This window comes from the organism of the source record quoted next, unplaced genomic scaffold (genome assembly GCF_019419815.1).
Source record: "Pyrus x bretschneideri cultivar Hongxiangsu unplaced genomic scaffold, Pyrus_bretschneideri_v1 Contig34, whole genome shotgun sequence".
NCBI classification, from domain to species: Eukaryota; Viridiplantae; Streptophyta; class Magnoliopsida; order Rosales; family Rosaceae; genus Pyrus; species Pyrus x bretschneideri.
In genome coordinates, this window is record NW_025999657.1 from 2,668,189 (window position 1) to 2,674,854 (window position 6,666).

Sequence of the window (6,666 nt, forward strand, 5' to 3'; positions counted from 1 at the left end):
GGAACTCTCTAGATTGAGTCAATGAAAATATCTGAATAAAAAAGTAATAAAATAATTAAAAAGTAGTAAAAAAAAAATTTAGATTCTAAAAATAATTTAATCCATGGCTTAGTCCGATACTGCATCAAACACTTCATTATTCTTGTCCTGCTTAGTCCATGCCAAGACAGTCTAGCTTAGTCCCTTAAGCTAATCCAGTCCGAGATAGTCCGGTGGAACAAACGCACCCATATATTACTGACCTTCTGAAACCTAAACTCTCTTAAGAGCACTTGTTTTGTCGATGAAGTTCTAATAATGAGCAACATCCTTTAATTCTTGAATCAGTCAAATTTCACGCAATTGGATTGATCATGAGGATGATGTACTAACCATCCTCGAGGAAATGGTTGCTGATAGTGTTAGGTGTGAGATCGGCAATTTTAAGGCTGGTACTTTTGCAATGGTTGCATCCAAGATGAGGGAAAAGATTTCTGACATTAATATAGAGTCGAAGCATATACAAAACAAACTGAAGCGTCTGAAAGAAAAGTATTCATCTGCATATGACATGACGAATACCTCTGGATTTGGTTGGGATGATGAGAAAAAAATGTGTTGTTGTGGACAGTGACGAAGTACTATAACTGTGGGTGAAGGTACATTTTGTTTCTTATTCTTTATTAATTAGTTGTTTTGAAAGTCTTAACCTTGATTTCTTTGGGTTCTTATTGTAAAAACATCCTAATGCATCTTGCAAATCAAATAAGTCATTTCCGTTGTATCTACGCTTGTGTACGATGTTCGAAAGAGATCGAGCCACGAGTAGTATGGCTGAATCAACAATAGATGCAATCGAAAACATGGGGTTGGAAAATGAGGATTGCGGGACCTCCAAGATGCCTTTGACTTCACCTACCCATCTCCTTCTGTTGCATCTCAACCTATTAGGAAGAGGAAGAGGAATATGAATGATGCTGATGCAAATATTGTAGCTATTATCAGTGAACGCTGGAATAAAGCAATTACTGAAATGAAGTAAGGTGAAAGTTAAATTTTCAGAGAAGCGAAAGCCAGGTTACCTTCTGAGCTTCAGGCCATGGGTCTCCCATACGATCAGGTGCTAAGAATTTCAATGAAGTTAGTGAAAGATATCGATCTGATGCTAAGAATTTCAATGAAGTTAGTGAAAGATACCGATTTGATGCGTAAAATACACATCAAATTGGTATCTTTCACTAACTTCATTGAAATTTTTAGCACATGATCATATAGGAGACCCATGGCCTTAAGCTCAGAAGGTAACCTGACTTTCACTTCTCTGAAAGTAAAACTTTCACCTAACGTCTTCATTCAGTAACTGCTTTATTTCAACCTTCACTGATAACAGCTACGATATTTGCATCAGCATCAGCATCATTCATATTCCTCTTCCTCTTCCTAATAGGTTGAGATGCACTAGATGTAGCGGAGATGAGGTAGTGAAGTCGAAGGCATCTCGGAGGTCTCGCAATCCTCATTTTCCAACCCCATGTTTTCGATTGCATCTGCAACTGATTAAGCCATACTACTCATGGCTCGGTCTCTCCCAAACACTGTGCACAAGTGTGGATACAACAGAAATGACTTATTTGGTTTGCAAGATGCGTTGGGATGTTTCTAGAATAAGAACCCAAAGAAATCAAGGTTAAGACTTTCAAAGCAACTAATTGAGAAAGAATAAGAAACAACCCACAGCTATAGTACTTCGTCACTATCCACAACAACACATTTTTTTCTTATCATCCCAACCAAATCCAGAGGTATTCATCATGTCATATGCAGATGAATACTTTTCTTTTAGATGCTTCAGTTTGTTTTGTATATGCTTCGGCTCTATATTAATGCTAGAAATCTTTTCTCTCATCTTGGAGGCAACCATTACAAAAGTACCAATCTTAAAACTGCCGGTCTCACACCTAACACCATCAGCAACCATCTCCTCCAGGATGGTAAGTAGTACATCTTCCTCATGATCAATCCAGTTGCGTGAAATTTGACTGATTCAAGAATTAAAGGATGTTGCTCATTATTAGAACTTCATCAACAAAACAAGTGCTCTTAAGAGAGTTTAGGTTTCATAAACTTATGTTCGAATGTTAAAGTTGATATAACAAAGTCGACAATGAAACACAATACCATAAAAAAGAAAAGAACATGTATTTAAAACAATTCACCTATGAAAAAGTTGAGAAATATGCATGAACCTCCAAGGTAAGAAAGCATCTGTATCTGGAAAGCCTTTTGGCTGAATTCCCCAACAATCTAACACGACTGGTACACTGAAGCTCAAAAGAAAGAAAAAATATTCAGCAAGTGGACTAAGTTTTAAATACACAAATCAAATACAAAATTGTATCCACACAATTGCAACACACTGTCGCTCCGTAATTCTTCTATGCAAAAACACACAACACATAGATACGACATTCTATATCCTAAAGAGAATAAATAAATAGTTGGCCAGAGACGAAAAGATAGCTAAAGTGAAGAAATTTGAAGGAAAAAAAAAAAAAAACAAAGAACCATAGCTATTAACCACGAAAAAGCGACACGACTTACAACCCTTTAGTAGATTCCTAGTCTAGATTTCGAATATGCTACTGTGTTTTACTATAAAATTCAACAGACCATCTCTTACAATCACACACACTAGTAAAACTGCTTGCACGTCACAATCTTTCAATACACACAATTACAAACAAACACACCAATCAAATATACAAACTAATCGCTATCCACTAATCAAAGATATGGGTTAAGAGTAATCACAGGAGCAGATGAGATCAAACCCAAAAGACTGGTCCTCACAAAAGCAGAGCTCTTGCATGGCAGAACCAACTGCGCCATCCCAAACCCCAAACAAACCTACTTTAAGCACCTATCTCTTGAATCCCAATAAGTAATCAAAGTTTCAACGAAAACCCAGATGCCCAAAACCCCAACAAAATCCCCAAGAGGCCCTAAAACCCTACATCAAAAATGACCCAGATGAAAAATGAACAGAGCCCATTGATACTGATACACTTCTTATATAAGGATATATGGATAATGCAAATTATGTACCCAAAAATTCAATAAAATAATAAATAAAAAAACCCTTTAAACAAATTCATCATGGTTTCAATTGAATCAGATAATATTGTAAAAAAAAATATTGAGATTGGAATTGGATGGTTTCTTGTGCAATTACCTTGTGCGATTTGACGATCAAAATGCAAGGAAAACCCAGAGGCTTTGAGTTCCACTACGGGGGGAAGAGAAAAGAGGGGCTACAGGAGAGCAAGAGGAGGAAGGTTGCGAGAGACCTGAGAGAAAAAAAGGCTGCGGCAGAGAAGATGGAAAGAAGATAGTAGAATTTTAGGTTTGTTTTATGATTTGGATGGTGTAAATATTGAAAAAGATAAGGGGTATTTTTGTTTTAAAATTTTATAATTTTTTGTCCCACAGGGTGAAATGAGTTGTTCTAGGGGGAAGGAAATTTAACCAAAATTCATTCCGCATGACAGCGTGTCCCACTGCCTTTGGAGCACCAAACGTGGGACAAGCGCGTTTTGTACCATCCCACGTACCTAACAGTACCTACTTATCAAAACTTGCATGGTCATTTTCGTCAACTCCACCAGAATTTGTCAAAATGACTCATGTTAGAAGGATCATTACTACAATTAGGTTAAAGTTGAGGAACCATTGCTCTAGTTGAGTTAAAAATGAGGGACCATTTATCTAATTAGGTCAATGTTGAGGGACCATTGCTACAATTTTTTTAAATTGATTTTCTATATTTGGCCCTTAATTTAGCATCACGTGCGTGTCACATGACTCATTTTGACGGAAATTTTAATTGAGTTGATGAAAATGACTATAGCTACACTTTTTAGTGAGTTAAATGACCAATGGTCATGAATTTTTAGTTGAGTGATCAGTACTCTAATTGAGTTAAAGTTGAGAGACTATTGTTATAATTTCTTTTTTTATTTTCGTAGTATTTTAACGGGTAAATTACCGCTTGACTCTCTGAATTATAATGTTAATTGAAACTAAACCTTTAACTATTTTTATAATAAATTAACCCCCTAAATTTATAAAATTTAGCCAATAAACCTCATGCCATCAAATTTTAGTAGATTGTATCATTCATGTCAAATTGCAGGCTCTAGTAGTCTTCTCATGCGAATAAAAAATACTTTTAAAAGAATAACTAAAGAAATTTAGAAAAAATAAATAAACCACCCAGACAATATGGACTAGTGGCTATGGATGGGGAGGTGGAGATAAAAGTTGTTGTCAAAAGTAAATTAAATTTTGTACTCTTTAATTTTACTTCAATTGCAACTTTATATAATAGATTTACTTATTATTTAATCGTTAGTAATGATGTAGTAATAGTGAATTTTACATTTGTACTGTCAAACTTGGATAGGATTGTTTGCCTTTTCATTTTCGATGCTCTTTGTGACTTTCTGTTTGTGTGATCACGGTTAAATCACGTCAATATTTTATATTACTATTTATTTTTATCTTATTATCTCTATAGAAAAACAATATAAAATATTAACGTAATTTAATCGTGACCATACAAAAACAGAAGAACACAGAAGAATATCGAAAGTAGGACCACAGACAATTCTTGTCCGTCAAACTTTTGCCACATGACCATCTGATTATCTGATTTGCCAGAAATAGATTTGGGGTTTCGTCCAATCGTCAGATTGCAACGGTGCAGGCGTGAGGAGGGGTTTGGGTGTGGTTGTGGTTGTGCCATACGCCCCAAAAAAATCTAGATCCAAAACACTAAGAATTGGAAGCAAAACCTTGATTCAAGAGGTGCATTTCGGAAGAACTTGTTTGAACCATCCAAGCTTTTGATGCTCTGCCAACAACTTCGATAAGTACTGACTACAACAACAAATAAATCAAATTAAAAAGGACAAAGATTGTAGTTTTTATTTTGAGAGTTGATTTTTTTTTTTTTTTTTTTTTTTGAAGATTTAGGAAGGTGGATTCTTCTAGAAGAAAGGGGAAGAACGAACCTGTCAACATCTGGTGTGCTTCTACTCAGAGAAGAAGCAGCTCTGTCGGTGAGAAGTTGGGATTATACAAGCCTAACATGACTTTGTTCTCTGAGAAAGTGAAAGAAACGGAAAAAGGTTTCAGTTGTTGGTGGTGCTGCGGAAGAAAAAGGAGAGATCGATTTAGTTGGTGGATCTAGCCCTCCGACGACATGGTCATGGAAGCAGCCACGGAGATCAGGCCATGAGAAGCGAGAGGTTGATGGGGAAGAAGGAAAAGATGGGCCCGTTTTGTAATTAAAAATGATTTTATTTGTTTTGATCAACATGGCACAAATTTAGTGGGGCCCACAATTTTCACATAAGCAGACAACGGAGAAACTAACAGAAATTGAAACGGATGTATATATGACATTAAAGCGAAATAATATGTAAATATATGAAATTGAAATGTTTTAATATGGTGTATGAGATTGCAATTGAACACAAACTTAAGATTGCAAAATGTAATTACCTTTTTATTAATTTTTTAATTAGATTTAAGAAAAGTTCAGAAAAAATTGGATGGAATACCTTCAAATTTGATGGTGAGGGGTAAATTGGTCAATTTGAAAAAGTTTAATTCATAATTTACTCAAAAAATAATTGAGGCAGTCAATTTCAACTGGTGTTATAGTTCAGAAGTCAAATGGCACTTTATCCAAGTGGTTTGGCTTGAATTCATATCCTCAAGTGGTTAGCACCTGCAGAATTGCATTATACCATCCCGATGTCTCTGCCCATCAATATTCAAATGTGCTTAGTTGTGCTCACAAGAATACTGATGAAGTTTGAATTAGAAGAATCTGATGAACTGTGAATTAGAAGAGAGTTAATTGATAGTCCGTGAAGAGGTTTTTGAAGACACTCATAGTTTCACAAGTAAAAAGATAAAACAAAACAAAACTTTAATGAAACTAAGAAAGTAAAGTCCTTTATGGTGCGTTTGGACGAGAAAGTAAAGTCCCTTTAAATTGGAAAGAAATGCACTCACACAATCACTATTTAAAAATAAGTGTCTTCGGCCACGTTTTGAATGAGGATAGTTCATATGACCCGTATTATTTTTATTTTTTTCCTCTTATTGTTTTATGTGTGCCAAACCAGATGTACAAAAAATGATATCTAACCATAGTTACCATACAAAAATGTACTTTTTACTAAAAAATGTGAAGAGGGATATAACATGCACGCATGCCCACACACATAAGAAAACGTTTCATTAGGTAAATTCTTCAGTGCATATCAAACAGTTAAATACAATAATACACGTCAAATATGAATGTGTTCTTGGATTTTTGCTTGGGTGGTTACAAATTTGTACTCATTTAAGTTGACTTTCACGAGGAAGATAAGCAAACAAAGTACACCAGATTGGTATATAAATATGTATGGCTTTTTCGTTTTAGAGACTTTTAGTGTGCACCAGCATTGAACTCGGATTTTCTTGTCAACTTCAAAGTATGAAACACGTGAATCATGTAAAGCGACATATTATCATTATACGGAAACGTCGAACTAACTCCGACCACAATTATCAATGCCCTACTCGGGTTCTCCTACCCTTATGATTTAAGAAAATTGTGATCACTCACAG

General features: G+C 35.3%; 1 long non-coding RNA gene across 1 annotated transcript; it reads right to left on the minus strand.

The window, feature by feature from the left end:
* Window positions 1-1,660: 1,660 nt before the first annotated feature.
* On the minus strand, window positions 1,661-3,439 carry LOC125480602. The gene is made up of 3 exons (XR_007260945.1): window positions 3,212-3,439; window positions 2,196-2,300; window positions 1,661-2,018 (listed from the first exon to the last, which is right to left on the minus strand). It is a non-coding gene; the product is annotated as an uncharacterized LOC125480602 (long non-coding RNA).
* Window positions 3,440-6,666: the final 3,227 nt, after the last annotated feature.